Source organism: Hemicordylus capensis, chromosome 1, assembly GCF_027244095.1.
Source record: "Hemicordylus capensis ecotype Gifberg chromosome 1, rHemCap1.1.pri, whole genome shotgun sequence".
In the NCBI taxonomy this organism is placed as follows: Eukaryota; Metazoa; Chordata; class Lepidosauria; order Squamata; family Cordylidae; genus Hemicordylus; species Hemicordylus capensis.
Window position 1 is genome coordinate 174,527,902 of NC_069657.1, and position 18,870 is coordinate 174,546,771.

Sequence of the window (18,870 nt, forward strand, 5' to 3'; positions counted from 1 at the left end):
TCAAATGCAGTCACTAGATCTGACAAGTATGTCAACTTCAGCTTCTACCAGTTTCATTTCTTATGCATACTCTAAGCAAATATCACCTTGCTCTTCAAGCTAGTTAATATATAAGTCTGAAGAGAAATCTATTTTAAATCCTTCACACAGTGAGGCTATTCACACAATTGGGTGAGCTGGGGCGGGGGGAATGCTGGATCCAACTCACCTTCCCCCCAGACCATAGAGCACATGTTGCTGGGAGCCAAGCAGCATGGAATTCAGGAGGCAGTCTCAGCCTCCAGGTATCCCACAATGCACTGTGCACTGAGTGCACATTGGGATATTCCCACATCAGACAGGTGCTCTAGATGCCCTTCCCTGTGTCTCCTTGGGCTGTCACACGATCCCGGCAGCCAGGTTAAGGGTGCGCTCACTCCTTTAACCTCGGTTAAGAGCGGGGCTAAGGAATGGAGTTAGGTTGGGCAGGAGTGCCAGGATTTGCACAGATTCTGGCACTCCACACAAGCAGCCTAGCCTGAGCTAGGCTGCTTGTGAGAACAGCCTTAGTATGAGAATAGCTTTACTCATCCCATGCTAACTCTGCCAGTTCAACTGATTAATAAGTCAGGTAAAGTAAAAGTGTGCCTTTGAGTCAGTTTTGATTCCTGGCGGCCTTGTCTTTGGTAGAATACAGGAGGGGTTTACCATTGCCTCCTTCCGCGCAGTGTGAGATGATGCCTTGCAGCACCTTCCTATATCATTGCTACCCGATATAGGTGTTTCCCTGTCTGATCTGGGAATATCCCATAGTCTGGGAAACATACCAGTGAGGATCCAAACCGGCAACCTTTGGCTTGATAATCAAGTCATTTCCCCACTGCACCATTAGTTGGCCTGATTAATTAGTACTACAGGCAAAATTTAGAGTGGAGTGTTGAGGCCATCATACATGAAGGAGATTGTGCATCCTCTGAATTCCATTAGTAAAGCAACAAAATTTTATTGGCTATTCAGCAGCTTGAAATGCATGCAATATCCTTTTGCTGCTGGGTGACTGTTCTTTTGTAAGGCAGTTTGCTGGTTAATAGCCCACTATGGCTGGCTAGTGACCACTAATGGTTAGGAGATCAATTCAAATCTCTCATGGGTGATTTTCCAGGATAGCCATCAGAGCTTGAAGGAGGTGACCCCCACAACTATGGGGAGCTGGAATATGTGTTTCTGTATATAGTAGTTTCACATATACTTCCATTCCACATATGGAACAGAGACAGAAGGAGAGAGCAAGAGAGAGCAAAGCAAAGTGGAAAAAGGTGATATTACTAATAATTTGATTGAAGCTCAGTCTAAATTTTTCAGAGGTTCTGCAAAACTAACGTCTCTCCATCTTTCTCAAACACACACACTTGATGAAGAAATAATTTGGCATAACATATTCTGACTTCCTAGACCTTTCCTTTCTGAATAAAAATCTTAACCACTGTAGTGATCAGTCACCCTTCCCCCTAAGGAGTTAACTGGAAATGAACCCTGTCCTGACTGACAGACTGGTGAACTCCAGGGATCAGCCAATCAGCACACCAGGTGGGTGGGACCTAGAGAGCTGTTGGGAGGAATAAGGCAGTTCTTTGTTAGAGAAGAACATGCGGACAGGAAGGATGGCTGCTTGAAAATGACTCTGTAGATCCTTGAAAGATAGGAGAGCAGGAAGCTTTAATTCTCCTCTGGAGTTTGGTGAGTTCAAGAAAAAGGAAGTTTTGGCTTTGGCTTTGGCAAGTTTAGTTAGGAAAAAGTTCATTTAGTCAGACTTTGTGTTAGAAGTTATATTCCTTGTGTGTGTGTGTTGCATATTCCTGATACTGTTCTATTATAGTTTACCTACAACATAATTGAAATGAGAAACACTATCCTACTCTCGATACACCTAGGGCATAGCAAAAGACTCTGTACACATTTAAGTGTGCTTTTGCATTTTCCTACATACCTGTTCTTTGCAACTGGGTAACCAAGATTTTAAAAGCTTGCTGCTCCAACATCATTCAGGGTGCTTTTGAAGTATTCTTGTAACCGTCTGAATATTTTTATCTTTTTATGCGGGAAAAGAAAATCTGAAGCTGCAAAGACAGAATTACAATGGGAACGTGGAACGTAAGAAGCATGAATATAGGAAAGCTCAACACAGTGAAAGATGAAATGAATTGACTACAGATTGAAATCTTGGGCATCAGTGAACTAAAATAGACTGGAATGGGACACTTTCAGTCAGAAAATCATACTCAGGACATGAAAAAGAAAGAACGGTGTTGCTTCCATAGTCAGGAAGGATATAGCAATGACAGTACTTGGGTACAATGTGGTCAGTGACCGACTAATATCAATTAGATTTCATGGACAACCCTTTAACATGACAGTTCTTCAAGTCTATGCCCCAACGACTGATGGAAAAGAAGAGGAAGTTGAGTTTTATGCTCAAATTAAGTCTGAAATTGACAGAACATGCAAGCAAGATGTGCTGGTGGTGATTGGAGACTGAAATGCCAAAGTTGCAAAAGGTAAGGAGGAAAACACAGTCAGACTATATGGCCTAGGAAACAGAAATGAAGCAGGAGAATGATTAGTTTCTGCCAAGCCAATGATCTCTTCATTGCTAAAACATTCTTCAAACAACCAAAGTGGCACCTATACACATGGACATCACCAGATGGAGTACACAGAAATCAGATTGATTACATTATTGGTGCAAGGAGATGGAAGAGCTCAGTTATAACAGCAAAGACGTGGCCAGGGACAGATTGTGGAACAGATCATGAACTGCTAGTGTGCAAGTTCCAAGTCAAGCTAAAGTGGAAAAACAAAGCTACCCAGCATCCATGATATAATCTCGAGAATGTACCCACATTTTCAAGGAGAACATCAGGAACCACTTTGAAGTTCAGCATCTGATTGATAGGGAACCAGAGGAACTGTGGAATGAAATCAAAGAAGTGGTTAAGGATGAATGTAAAAAAAGACTGCCAAAGACCAAGAAACAGAAGAAAGCAAAATGGATGTCAGAACAGATGGTAGAAATTGCCCAGAAGAGGAGAGAAACCAAAGTCAAGAAAGACAGAGACCTCACGAAGGAACTTAATAGGGAATTTCAGAAAGCTGTTAGAAGAGACAAGGAGCAATACTACAATGACATCTGTAAAGACCTTGAGAATAGAAATAGACATGGAAAAACAAGACACGTTTTCCGAAAGATCTCTGAACTGAAAGGGAGGTTCCAACCTCAAATTGGTATCTTAAGGGATGCCAAAGGACAGATGGTAACTGATTCAGAGAAGATCAAACAGTGATGGAAGGAGTATACTGAAAATCTGTACAGCAGGGATGTCAACATGCAAGATACTCTAGAAGATATTTCCTACTTGCAAGAACCTCTAATACAGAAAGATGAAGTTAGATCAGCACTCTAGTCATTACCAAGTCGGAAGGCTACAGGAATGGATGGAATAGCTACAGAAATATGGCAGGCAATAGAAGAAGAATCAGTCAAGGCTCTAACCAAACTATGCCAGCAAATTTGAAGAACAGCACAGTGGCCAACAGATTGGAAGAGGTCAGTCTACATACCCATCCCAAAGAAAGGAGAATTAACAGATTGCGCAAACCATCGCACTATATGTGTGTCCCAGAACATCTCATTGTTCTCATGAGAAACCTATACACAGGACAGCAAGCCACAGTCCAGATGGAACATGGTGAAACAGACTGGTTCCAGATCGGCAAAGGAGTAAGACTAGGCTGTATACTTTCTCCTTCTTTATTCAATTTATATTATGAACATATACTGAGAGAAGCTAGATTGGAAGAAGATGAGCATATTTTTAAAGTTGGAGGAAGAAACATCAATAACCTGCACTATGCTGATTACACCACTCTGATAGTTGAGAACGTGGATGATCTGCAAGCTCTAGTAATGAAGGTAAAGGAGCACAGTGAAAAAATGGGACTACAATTAAATGTAAAGAACACTAAACTAATGACAATGGGTACAGCAATCAGCCTCAGAATTGACAATGAAGACATTGAAGTGGTGGATAGCTTCTGCCTTTTAGGATCTGTCAACAGTAAAGGATCCAGCAGTCAAGAAATACACCGCAGACTAGCACTTGGTAGAGTTGAAATGAAGGCCTTGGAAAGGATATTTAGATGCTGTGATCTGTCTATACCTACAAAGATTATAATTGTTTGGACAATTTTTTCCCCATGGCACTCTATGGATTCGAAAGCTGGAGTTTGAAGAAGCAAGATAGAAAAGGTATTGATACTTTTGAACTTTGGTGTTGGAGAAGACTTTTGAGGATACCATGGACAGCCAGGAAAACAAACAAATGGATCATAGAACAAATCAATCCAGAATATTCACTTGAGGCATAAATGACCAGGCTCAAACTATCATACTTTGGACACATTATACGATGACCCAACTCCCTCAAGAATTCCATAATGCTGGGAAAAGTTGGAGGAAAGAGAAGAAGAGAATGACCAGCAGCAAGGTGGATGGACTCGATTATGACAGCAATGAATGCACCACTGAGAAAGCTTAAAGGCCAAGTTGAAGACAGATTATCCTGGAGATAATCTATCTATGTGGTTGCTAAGAGTCGACATCAACTTGACAGCGCTTAATCAGTCAATCAGTCAATCAATAGTTGCCAATTAAAAAGTTTCCCCTTGGATTCCACCCCAAGCCCAGGGAGGTTCAAGCTCTGTAATAAAGAGGGGTAGTGGTGGCAGCCATTTTTGAGCCTACCAAAAATACAGAAGAGTATAAGGAGAAGCCTAGTCATGCAGCTCAGCAGGGATGATTCAGCCTTTCTCCCCTCACATGAGCTTGCTCTGAGACAAAGGCTTTAATCTGCTACAGCTACAATTAATAAGATTCTTCTTCCATTTCTGACTTTTCAGCTGCTTAGGTTACTGTTAGGATTTTCAGAAAACCCAATACCCCATTTACTGGTCACACTGGACATATAGTGACAATCTCCCATAATTGTGATGCTCTGTAAATTGTCCAATCCAAACATTCAGACTGAATGAAGAAGAAGAAAACTATTCCTCATTGAGCAAAATGTTCCTTTCCCTCTCTCTGTTAGTTCTTTATGACAGAAAACTGTCACTCATTGTAACAGTACTTCACAATTAATGCCAGTTAATTAACCTTAGAGAAAACATTATGCTAGAGATTTACACTCCTTTAAATATCTACCTCTCTTTTCAAAAGTGCTGTCTGGTAGAGATTTTTTAAATAAATAAATGAACCATTATTAGAGATTTTCTTGACAAAATAAAATAAAATAAAAGGAAGACACACCATCTCAAACTTTCCTTTTGCTGCTGTTTCTTTGTTCAGAGTAGACACTTTTATAACTGACAGCTGCTGGAGTCTGTCAGCATTCCCACTATGACCTGCTGTTTTCTAGAGAACAGTACTTGCTTGACAAATTATGTACTCAGGGGAGCGGGGGCACAGATTTTAAAAAGTCAGTGCCATTTCCACAAATTATACTGCACCACAGAGCAAAAGTTTTGGCCATGCAATGACTAACTAGCTGAGCTTGGCACAGAGAGATCCCCAGGAGCATGCTGAATGGAATCGTCTTCACAGATCTGTAGACATAATGTCAATGACACTTTGCCCTTGGGTTGTACTGTTTTTTCCCCATGGGGGCCAATGTCTGGTACATCTATACCCTCTACCATCACAGCATCTACCCAGATACATTCTATGAGCAAGATCCCCCAAAGTGCTGCAAGTGCAAATTTATGCTTCTCAGATTTTGACACTCCATTGCAAATGCAGCCTTGTGGTCAGTGGCACTCTCTGGAGATTGATAGGAAGCTGCAGCCATTCTTCAAACATTTGAACTCTTTTAGGAACAGGGCATATGAGTCACACTTTGGCCTGGTTCGCGCAATCATTTGAATCTAGGTTTAATATGAATTACCAACATTAGTGTGATTGTGTGAACTCATGCTAAGGTAGTTTATAGCCTGAGATGAATTTAAGATTCCTGCTTTGGCATGGGTTCACACAATCATGCTAATTCTGGTAACCCACATTAAACCTAGATTTGGACAATTATGTGAACCAGGCCTTTATAAATGATTATACCTTGAAAAATCTGAAATTGCAATTTAGCAAGCCCAGTTGCCTAGGGCAGCTGAAGCACAGAAACACATCTTCTGGTGTCTACCATCAGTCAGAGATCTGCAGGGTACAAAACTCTCTGTGTGTGGGAGGGTGGGGCAGTTCTTTCTTTGTTTTTAAAATTATTATTACTGCAATCAATTGTAAGCTGCCCTGAGGACCATTCAGTTGAAAGGCGGGGTTATAAATCCAAGAAATATATTACAATAAATAATATATCTCACAGTTTTAGTGGTGCTTTAGACTACTGAGAATAACAAGATCGAATAGACATGATCTTTGCTGAAGCTTTGAGTTAGCTTGAGAACAGAGCAGGGTTAAAGTATAAATCAAAAGAGCAAACAAGATGTGGATTCTTAACAAGACAAAGTACTGTTATTTCAGTATTGTTTCTCAGCAGATGGCATTGCAGATTTTCCAACAAAAATCTGAGCAAGCATGGATATCCTATTTTCTAAATCAGGCCTGTACAGTTTGTAACAGCAATACAGCCCTTCAGCTACTGTATGTATTATGGCTTACAATCAGTCTTGTGTTCTGCTGTCTCAGAAATGCAGCAGTTCCCTCTTAGCTTCCCTAGTTGATAGGCAGAATCATAGGTGCACCTAGTTAACGTTGGAGCCTGGACTTAAAAACCTGGAGGCCCCCCTCCCCTGCAAATTAAGCACCATCATGCTCGGCTGGGTGACCATTCCACCCGGGACAGACTAAAGAGGATTTGTGGCGGGGGACAGGGGTCATAGAGGCCCTGGACTTCTGGCTTCTCTGGCAGAAATTGGCTTGGTGGACCACAAGTTATGAAGACTTTAAAAAACAACAACCCATCCTTGAGTCACCAGACACTGGTAACAAAGCTTCTATTTTGCATTTCTTCCTTAAAACTACTGAAAAATCTATGATGGATTAGACAGCTAACGTACCAAGAGGACAGGAAACAAATCACCGACTTTATCGAATTATTTATTGAATAAACTATATGTTGCCATTCAAAGTAGAAGGCTCTACAAGGTGACAAACAATAATTTAGAACATAGCTGGACAGCAACAAAACAAAACATAACAACACTACAACACAATGCAACACAAATAAAAAACTAGCAGACATAATTTTTGGGATGTTCCTGCCAGTTTCTGTGGTATGTTCTCTAGCCAAAGGCTACCAAAATTGAGACTGGAATTGAAGAGACTGGAGTTAACTGGAAACTGAGTTATATGCTGCCAGTACAAAATCAATTACTATTTACAAATACTAGGTCGGCCAGGCGCATAGCATATGCACCTCTGGCCGAACCACACACCGCTGCTGCTCCCCACCACCACACTATCCCCCCGCATCACCACTCCAACGTTACGCTGGCATGCCTGGCTTTCTGGCTGGCTGCTCCCCGGGCCCCCACTTCTCCCCCCCCTACTTTCTAGCTTGTGGGCCAGCAGGAAAGCTGGCCATCCACCTCCTCCCACCCCTTCCTCCCAGTGAGTGGCCGGGCCAGGGTGGCCCGCTACAGCTCCTCCAGCCGACTGGTGGCCAGGCCAGGGCCATGATGGCCCGCCGCCACTACCTCTTCTTCCCGGTGGGTGGGCGGGCCAGGCCGGTCCACCACCGCCTCCTCCAGCTGATCAGCGGCTAGGCCAGAACCAGACTGGCCCGCCGCCACCACCTCCTCCCAGTGGGCAGCCGGACCAGTAGGTGCCTCCTCATCGGTGGGCTGCCACTGCCTCCTCCAGCAACCGGCGGCCATGTCAGGCTGGCCCGCCACCACTGCCATTGTCTTCCATACCCATTGTTATCCCCAGGCAGCTGCTCTCACGAGAGCTGCCACAAATGGGATTAGTGATGGGTACGTTTAGGAGAATTAAATATATAGATAATTGATAAGGACCAAGGAGGTTGGTCCTTATGGAGGTTGGAAATAAACTTTTAATTCTGATCTGTATGATACCTCCTGTTGCAACACACATTAAACTTTAAAGGACATGACTTTGTTCAAAAAAGTGAATATAAAAACATCATTAAGCTATTTTGCCTATAGCTGGAAAATGATGAAAAATTCTGATTTTCTTCCCTGAAACATCATTCTGAGTTATAGAAGAACATTCTTGATTTGGAGCTTCCAGGCATTTCTTTCCTATTTAAATCAGACCTTCAATATTGTTTGGAGATACCTGCTGGAATTTAATTTATTAGCAAGCATTTTTTAAAAAGTTAAGACTCCATGTAATGGAGCATTGGTTTTGTCAAAAAAATTCTATTTGTTTCAACTTGTATTTGTGTTTAACTATGAGAAACCCATTACAAAGAGGTATAAATATGGTCTTTTAAAAAACCACTAATGATCTTACAAAAACTTTTAAATAGATTTTTCACTAATAACATGCATGTAACTAAGCTGTATAAAATCAATACTTCACAAAGGAGAACAAGCAAAAGAACTCTTTCTTCTGGAAAGGGTGTTAGAACCATAGTTATCCCCTAAAGCAAAAGTATGAAAGACTGTCAAGACACAGCAGACAACTCCTTACCCTTAGCTGGAATGAGAGAAGAACAAATTCTATAAGGGAGACTCAGGATGGGTTCTGCAAGCATAAGTCCTGCCTCACTAAGATTCTATGAAGCTGTGCACATGAGCAGCCAAAGCCAGGCTTGAGCAGTCCTACCTGGCTTTGGCTGCCTGTGCACCACCAGGATCATAGGTAATTCTGGCACTGTACCCCACCCTGCAAACCCGGGAATTTACTCAGGCTTTAACCCGGGTTAAAGAGTGCAAGTGTGCCCTTTGTCCCAGGTCTGGGGTCATGAGTAAGGGGTGCCTACAGCACCCTATTCCCGGAAAAAATCCCCCAATGCACTGTGCTTGTCGTCCGGTGCACTGCTTGTTATGAAGTGTATTGTGGGTCTCCTGGAGGCTGGGAAAATAAGTCTCAGCCTCCAGAGATCCACACTGCTTGGTGGCACACAGAAGAGAAAATGTTGCTCATCTGGGGGGAAGGTAGGTTCAACCCTGTTTTTCCCCTCACTCGCCCTCCTCACCCCACTCATGGTCGTGTGACTGACCTTAAAGAGTTCTTTGAAAGTGTCAAAAGGCATCAGGTTGACACTGTATACTTTGAGTTTCGAAAAACTTTTGACAAAGTCTCTCAAAAAGGCTCCTGAGCAATCTTATTAAGAATAAGAGGACAGGACCTATTATGAATTGGTAACCTAGCTGAGGGAGAAGAAGCAGAGAGATTAGGAATAAAAAGACACATTTCACAATGGAGGGTACTTACATGCTTGATCCCTGAGGATCTGAGTGTGGATTGGTGCTTGTTTATCAATGATCTGTAGTTAGGGTAAGCAGAAAGATGTTCAGGTTTGCAGAGCACACAAAACTATGCAGGGTGGTGAAAACCAAAGCAAATTGTGAAGAACTCCAAAAGGATCGATTCAAACTGGGAGAATGGGAAACCAAATGGCAGATGCTGCTCAGGGTACATAATTGTAAAGTGATGCAAATTGTAGCCCCCCCTCAAAGGACCACATAAACCTTATAGTGTCTGAGCAACCAGTGGCTAATAGGAAATAAATCATGGGGTTGTGGTGAATAGCTCAATGAAAACACTGGCCAGTGTGTGCCAGTTGCAAAAAAGACACATTCCATACTTTAGATCATTAGGGAAGGAATAATAAATAAAACTCCTAACATGCCCTTATGCAAATCTGTGGTGAGATTATATTTGGAAAACCTGAGCAGCTCTTGCCGATGCTTCTCAAAATGGATATTGTGAAGTTAGAACAGATACAGAACAAGGACAACCAAAATGAGTTGTGAGCTGGAGCATCTTTCTCATGAGGAAAACCTGCAGTATTTGGGGCTTTTTAGTCTAGAAAGGGTTACTGAAAGGGAAAATGGTTGAGACTTATAAAATGATGGAAAATGTGGATAGAGACCATTTTTTCTTCCTCTCTCACAATTCTATGGCCAGGTGTCAGCCAATGAAACTGATTGGCAGGAGATTTAGAACAGACAATAGGGAGCATTTTTTCACACAGACCATAATTAATCTCTCTGGAATTCACAGCGAAAAGATGCAGCAATGGTCATTAGCTTAGATGGCTTTAAAAGGAGAATTAGACAATTTCATGGAGGACAAGTGTACCGTCAGCTTCTACTCTTGGTGTCTATATACTACCTACCTATAGATATTAACATTAGATAATATATACCTATAGATAGGTAACACTATACTTCGACTGCCTGTCTCAGGGGAGCAACAGTGAGAAAAGAGGTTTGCCATCGACTCCTACTTGTGACCTTTCCAGAAGCATCTGGTTGGTCACTGTGGGAAGCAGGATGCTGGATTAAACAGGACTTTGGTTTGATCCAGAGAGCTCTTCTTATGTTCTTAAATACCGTATTTATCCAAATACAAGACAAATCTGAATTTAAGACGAGTCCCTTTAAAAATAGAGGTTAAATACAAGTTATACCTAAATTTATGCAAAAGGAAGAAGATTGAATTTAAGATGACCCCCTGATTTCTAACATCAAAGAACTTGGAGGAAAACTAGTCTTGGATTCTGGTAAATACAATACCCTCTCTCATATTCTGATAGGTTTCCCCACTCAAAACATTCAAGAGTGATCTCTATATCCAGACACCATTTCCTAATTCCCATAAATAAACATCTGTTATGGAATATAGCCATTATGACATAGCAGAATTCTTTTGTCAGATCTCAGCCTGATCAGCCATAGATTTTAGACAGAGTCATGTGACAGGTCTATTTAAAGTAATGAGATGGCAAACCTAATACAATACTTATTCTTCTCTTCATTGAGCTCTTTCATTGTCTTTCACAGTTATAAATACTCTCTAAACACAGACAGAAATGTTAAAATCACAAAAAATAAAGAAAATATCATTTTGAATTTGGATATTAATTTGCAAATTGTTTAATATTTACTTCTTTTGTGAGGAACCCTTCATGTGATGCACTGATGCTAAGGTAATCAAAAGAGGAAATCTAAAAGAGAACAAATAAACGCCCAATATAAGCAAGAATTTTAATTATATACTATATCAAATGCTATGCCAATTGGTAGCTTCAAGATGTGTGGATCATTTCCTAGCATTTTCTGAATAGATATTAACCACATAATTCATAAATGCTGGTTGTGCTGTGAAGAGTATGAGTAGATCTAACTAACAAGTAACAAGTCACTAATCAATGGGAGGAAATGGCTAAGGTATCAAGAACAAGAAAGCAAAATAATTTTGATTTATAGTTTCTCTTTTACAGATACCAACTGAGCCTAGTATTTTATATGCATTTGTGTCTCTGTTTTAAAAGGAAGAAAATAAATTACTTCCCCCCACAATAATGTTCTCCCCCAACACAAAATAATTAAGACTAAGGCAGCAGCAATAATAAAAATGCAACTGCTCCAGTAAATTGGCTGCCTGTCTCCTAAACTCACAACACCCAATTCAAAATCCATTTAATAGCAGAACATTTTCAACCAAGATAGACTGTAATTTTATATAATCAGTGTAACTATGCTTAAAGCTCAGTCATTCAGTCAATATGATCTCTCAAAGCAACATTTCTGGGGGCCACTCACAGGGTTTTTAGAGTTTGTGGAACTACCATACTAAATAAGGGGGTCCACCACCATCTCCATAATCAAATATCCGTATCCAAGACTGTATACCTGCACCACCATTACCATAAATTATTTCACCATGCATTTCCATTTATTACTTTAGAAAACAGCTCCATTGCTACCTCTTGGTTAAAAATTCCATGGTCTTATGCACATATACATTTTTATGCAGTAAAAAAGACAAGGTCAAAGGGATAAGCAGTCAGGAGTGTTTTGTATTCCTTGCGCAATTTCTCCCCAAGATTAACCCAAAATAGGGATGGACAGTTATTGTCCTGATATGACCTTCATAGAAATGATGCTAGAAAGCTTTTGTGTAGCGCCACCCGCTTTCATAGCCCTTCATGTAAGACTGGTGAAGCGGCCCATGCCCAGTCATCTTAGCAGATCCAATCCACAGACAACACGATGTTACAACAGACCTGAAACATTCAAAAACTAAGTGGGAGGGAAGAAATATATATGAAACAAAAGCCTAATAACCAGGTCTATAGACAAATATCTAATAACTCAGCGGTGCAGATACAGTCTACCTGTACTCAACATTATACATCAATTCCCTTTTCAAGCCGTCTAACTTGGATCCAATAAATTATCACAAGAAAATATCTAGCGTCGAGTTTCTAATAACTTGCAGACACCTAAAAATGCTTTAGGCATTCTTCAGATAAGATGTCTTCGGCATAAATGATGGTTTATCACTAACTCTGTGAGAAATAACTTGCAATAGAAGATCAGATATTAGCAACTACTTTCATTTTGCGCAGCAAGGCCTACTCAAGAACAATAACATGGTATCTCACAATATCGATTAGCATTTACTTTACCTTTTGAGGGAGACTAAAAGGTAAGTAAGGCTCTGAGACAGAAATATTTGCAAAACTAGGGGGCACACTTTTCATTCTCTGTTTCTTGTTACACTAGTCTAATTTCTGAGTGCTAGTCATATAGTTTTAAAAAAACTATTGCAAGCACAAAATCAATAACTCGAGGACTATGGTAAAGGGAAAAAAGAAATGTTTTCAACATAAATATTAATTATGCTGTTATAAAAATATTTCATGACTTTATTGATAGAAAACATTTTAACTAGGCATTGTACATAAGTCAAACGGAGACACAGACCCTGCCTTCAAGCAAACAATCTAAAAGACAAGACACAAGGGAAGGGTAGTGGAAGGGAAATGTTGAGATTAATTTATCGTTTTGTCAAAATGGAAAGGTGAAGTATTAACAGGGACTGAAATCCAGATAGGACCAGGCTTATTTATCCTTGCTGGAGTTCTTGCTGGAATGAAACTGGTGCAATTACCCAGCAGCCTTTGGTATTCTGACAAGTAACAGGAAGCACAGTCCTTTCCCTTGAGTCACAGGCCCCATAATTATTCAAACACTGGCTGACATCCTGACTAATGAAGCACTGGTATAATGGATGAAGCACCGATGCTTCCGAAATGTTCAACCAAGTCATCTCTTCTGCTGGCTCAGGGAGCAAACCTCCTCTTCCCCAGGAAGCCATCCAAAAATATGTTGCTGAGGCTTACAAAGCCCTCAGGGACATATTTTCAGGTGACACAGAGGGCTTCCGTGCATTTGGTGAGATCCAGCTCACCACCAACACCAGTGCAGCATTTGTCTGGAACGCTTCAGAAGCACTAGTTGCACCAATGCCTCATGAATCAGGATGTCAGTCAATGTTCCTTCAGACAGGAATGGGGGTGAGAAAACATTCTGCAGCCGCTCATTGTCTGACTGATAACTAGAATCAGAGGTATTAAATATTTGACAGAGGTTGATGTGATGTCGTGGGAAATGAATATTTCCATATCGCATGACAATCAGAAATGCAGTAAGTGGCTACATGTAAGTCATGGTTCTCCGAGTCTTCTTATGGCCATATTTCAGACTCTCCTATCTGCCGTACTATATATACTGGCCTGCCCTACAGGTTTGTGTAAAGATTACTGAGGTAGTTCTGGTTTGATGATACTCCAAGCTGATGCACTAGTCACAGTCACACTTCTTCTCCACTACTACAAAATACTGTCTAATTTACTTTGAAATTAGCAGATTATGCTCAGATGAAGAGATAATTAAAATTCTTCCACATGGTTTTGATGTTTTGCTGCCCTGTCTAATGCTGTACCAGTTTCATATTTTTATTCTCCTTGGTTTGATTTGTCTACATGGCTCTAACTGGTTGGCTATAGTTACCAGTTGCTTTTGTTTATGAATGTCTTCAACATCGTGAAGTCAGATATAGTCTTGTGATGTCAATGATGACATCAGAGCACATTAGTCACCACAGCCAACTGAATCAAACAGTAAAGACAAATGAAATTGAAGATAAGTAAAGATAAGGAGAAGAAAAATGGCAATGAGTATAATAGTATTGAAACTATGTGTGTGTACGCACACTTATGAGATGCAGATCTCCTCCATTTTCTTCATCACTGGTAACATGTAAAGTGTTTTGAACATAAAAAGAAGTTCTTTTAACAAAAAGCTTGAGGATGGCAACTCAGCTACCACAATACAAGCATTAGAGTTAAACCAACGTTGTCTTCCCAACATTCTTCTTTTATAAGTTGTATCCACATTAGCATGAGCAGAAAGCTGCTCGTAAAAGGGGATTTTTCCACTACCTCCTTGCCACTGGGGGCTTCAGTGTCCTACAAAAAGCTACTACTGAGGTCAGGAGACCCTCAGGAACAGTGGAGTGGCATGGGAGCCTGCAGGAGCAGTTTACAGATGTTTAATCACACATTGTGTAAAGGAATACTTCCTTTAGTCTGTCCTGAATATCCCAACATTTAGCTGCAACAGATGACCCCGAGTCCTAATATTATGAGCGAGGGAGAAAAACTTTCATTTGTGGTACAATGCACATTTCCTGTCCCCTTTTAATATCCCAACAGTGTTAAAAACCTAAAATGAACATCAATTATCAGCAAGTGTTTGAAATACCTTGTAGGCATAACTACAGTCACTTTATTTGCACATTAGCAATACCACCCATGCATTGCTGCTCATATGGCAATGTGAACAGCAATTTCTACCAGCCTGTTCATATGCTAGTAGAAATATAATATGTTAAGTGATAGTACATCCCAAGATGTACCATGAAAAAGTATATTTTGGTAAAATATAGCTAATGAATTTCAGTGGACTTAAGCATGCCTATTTGTTTGGACTTAAGGCCTTTTTTATTATTATAAAGAACAGGCCACTGAATCAGTACAATTAATCCGTTATTATACTAAAAACGTTTGTCTGTCACTAAACTGCATTGTTCACTGGTAGAACCTACATGCTTCCCAGAAACCCATTAACATCACATTAAAGATGAAAAGGAATTAATCTACAAATGATTTCAAAAATAGGTAGGACTATTGTATCTGAACTAATGATTCATAAAATCATTTGCAGCTATTAGTCTATAAGGATAAGTGCTGTTAGCGCTTTTATTTCAGTGCTTGGCATGGCTCTGTCAATTTAAATTCTGCCTGGTGCAGTGTGATGGATTTATGGGAGCTATTGAAGTCCTGTCAGGATTTTCAAGTTTAGATTGCTATAAACAATTACAAGTGTCATAATATGAAATAACAACTAAAATCATTTACAGGAGGTTGGGGGGAAATCTCCTGGGGAGGGAAGGGGGAGGGATTCTGGTTATTTGGGCTAAAAAGGCAAATGTTTAATATTCCTGGATTGCAATCCTATTATGTTTCATCCGATAAAACTAATACATTCTTTTTACATAAGTAGATCTAAGATTACATTTTGTTTGAAAGTCTTGCATAATGAAGAAAACTCAGGAGGAAGGGGAGGTGGAGGAGATGTTATACGTGGGGATGTTTTAATAGGCAGATGCCAGCACCTGAGAGCATTTCACCAACTGTCAGTGCATAATCTTTTTTGGCCGGACACACTTTTATTTTCAGTCTAAAGACCTTAATCAGCAGCTCTTTTCTCCCCTGAACCTTTGTTTGACAGGCATAAAGGCAGAACTTTGCAATGTCAAGCATACCCATGTGAATCCCTAAGAGAAAGGTGGATACATCATGGAGCCTTAGAATTTCAAGTGATGGAAGAATTCCATTGACATTAATTCCCTACTTACAGTGGTGTGCAGCTGCGAGCCTCGTCTGGCCTGGTTGGCAGGATAGCTGAGGGAATGAGAAACTGATAACAAAACTCAGACTCTTCACTTGGAGATCGTAATGTTAAATCCAACCAGAGGATCAGGGATAGAAAATAAAAATCCAAAAGATTATCTAAATCCTCTGTGGCTGTCTATGAAAGGATTGGAACCCTCAACTTGTTTCCTAGGTAGAAACTTCCCAAACTCAGAATGTATCAGCTGCATCCCCCACCCACCCCCACCCCGTTACTGTAAATTATAGTACTAGGGATGTGCACGGAGCAGCAACATTGAACACTCAAGATGGTATCCGCACATACTCAGATGCCATTTCCTTCTTTCCTGCCCAAAGACTGCTGGGAACAGGGAACTTTTTGCTCCCGGCAAGATGCAGCCGGGCAAACAGAGAGCCCTGCTGCTGAATACAAACAGTGCCACTCAGGAGTGGTGGGCGGTGGGGTAGAGGAGGAACAAGGGAAGGGGAGGTAAGACCTGCCTTCCTCCTTTTAAAGTGCCTGCTTGTCCCCCACCGAAATGATTCGGCTGGGGCAGATCGAAGGGTTTCAGCACCTCGAAGTGTTTGGTTTTTTTGCTTCATGCTTTTGTTTCTGTCAGGGTTCAAGACTAAAGGACTACAGTAATACCCATACCATTAGGTTTTGAGGAGCATCTGAAGAAATTAAGAGAGCTGGAACAATGTGGGTGGTCTGGGCGGGAGTTCTAAGCATAAAGGGCACCAAGGGAAAATGGGCAAAGTCATTTAGGAGAGTAGGAATTGTTCAGGCAGATGATGGCACACAACTGGAGGAGTGAAGGTTGTAGGCAGGGATTCAATATTGCCAACATAAATGATATGAATAGTCATCAAATTACAGCTATAAAAAGATCCACTAGAGAAATGCATGAGCACCACCTCAGCTATCTGACTATTCAGTATTCACAGCATCAAGGCTTCATAAACCTAATTTCTCTCTCCCTTTCTTTGGCTATGTGCAGTGAAATGGTGTGCTTGAATGTACGGACAGATGGCAACTGCCAGCCCAACTGCACAGAAAATGGCTTCTGCATAAGTCAATGGAGGTGGTCTCAATGCCAACATTATGTGATGCAGTGTGGACCGTAGAAAGTTAATGAAATCTCTCCTAGAAGCAGAGATCAACCCACACACGTTTCTGGGTCAGGTTAATAGCAAGTATAATGGGTACAGTACTTTTAGTGCTCCTTCACACTACCACTACCACTACCACCAGCACCAGCACCATTTCGTTGCCCTCATGTTAGAATATATTTGTATGCACAATTATTTGTGATGATCTCTTTTCTGTCTGCTGCCCCTGATGCCACCTAGGAGACCACTCAGGGACATACATTGAGGCCAAGAGATGGAAGGTGGGGTTCGGGGAAATCACTCTGTGTGTGTGTGTTTAATGTCCTAATGCAAGAGGAGAGTTAGTCTGGATGCTGCATGCTGCACATTATAGTATCATCATTAAACAATGGATATAGTACACCCATCTATGCCCAACAGAGAGAAAGAAAGAAAAATTAAAAGGCAGTTAACTACCAGAATAAGCAGCCAATGGAACAAGTAAGAAATAACAAAATACTGAATGGAGTCTGGATACAGAGCAGAAGAGAAAGGAAACTGGGACATGAAGAATAAATGGAAAGTTCAGCAACAAGGGAATCCGAATAACATATGGAGTCTCTGTTCAAAAAGATAGAGAAAGAGAAAAAATGCAAAAAGAACCAGCATATCACATTATGTCATATTACATCCTGAATGTTCATCAGGGATACATGGAATTTTCAGTCCTGAAAGATGATCCTTTTGGCCACTCATGAAGCCAATAGAGCTTCATGAATCCAAAACACATCTATAGATTCATTCTTAGTGTTCCAATATTTCTTTCGAGTTTCAACAATGTCAATGTAGTTTGTATGATATGTGCAGTGGGGATCAAGAGAGCACTTTCTGTCCTGCCCACCTGGGTACTGTTTTTCCTCCGCGTTCATTAAATGTCCCCACAAGGGCTTACTGTTTGAGTGGAGGGAAAATGCACAGAAGCCAGATTGCAGTTCTAGGATTTTATTGGGGAAATTGATCATGTCGTTCAGGCCTACAGTGGGGTTTTACGTATGTATGACCTATCCAAGTATTAATATTGCATGGACGAACAGTGACCTCAGAGATGGGCTGGGCATACCAGACTGTGGGGTGGGGGGACTCATGTTCTTGTTCCACAATATGCATGTGGAACCAATTGAATATGAATATTGTCTGAATTAGGCTATGTCTATTGAATTGTTCCACTGCTCCCTTCCTTTCCTTTTATAGATACCTTTATTAGTAAGAGATACTTCAAAAAGGCACTGAACTACAGCTGATGTGCACTTCAAATTTGTTCTGTAAATTAGGTTGGTAAAATGCCATAATTTATTATTTTTAACAACGTTTGAACAATCTCGCCATATCTCATTTGAAGGACTCTTTGACTTCCACTTTCATTCAGTATTCTTCAAGGCCATGTTGACCAAATGTATTCAGAACTACTCATATTCAGTACTTTTAACAAAAAAATACACATGGTTGCCTGCTTTTTTGCCCTTGAATATCCAAAAATGGAGGAGCATATGGATGTTCTGAAGAATTATGAAAAAGCAGGAAATTAAATGGCCAAAGAACAGGAACGAAAACATAGCTATTATTGTAAGCTATGTTGCTTACAAAAGCTCATGCAACAATAAATTAGTGAGCTTTTAGGTACCACATGATTCAATAGCTAAAATTCAGCTTAAGTGTCCCTAACTCCCTACTGAATGTGGCATATGCGTTTTCTTCTACCACAGACTAACATGCAAAGCAGGAGCATAGCAAGGTTGGAGTGGGCCCAGAGACAAGA

The 18,870-nt window shown here is 40.7% G+C and overlaps 1 protein-coding gene across 6 annotated transcripts in view; it reads right to left on the reverse strand.

Annotated features, from left to right (window-relative positions):
- The window catches only part of LRP1B (LDL receptor related protein 1B), a 1,420,219-nt gene that overhangs the window by 1,265,791 nt on the left and 135,558 nt on the right, over positions 1-18,870 (reverse strand). Inside the window, exons 1-2 of one of the 6 annotated variants that reach the window (XM_053255405.1) lie at positions 11,124-11,175; positions 9,446-9,497 (exon numbers count right to left, since the gene is read on the reverse strand). The exons of the other annotated variants lie outside the window; for them this stretch is intronic. The gene's annotated coding sequence lies outside the window, so the exon portion shown is untranslated. Of the gene's footprint in view, positions 1-9,445; positions 9,498-11,123; positions 11,176-18,870 lie in introns of those variants that run through there. 6 annotated transcript variants of the gene reach the window in all.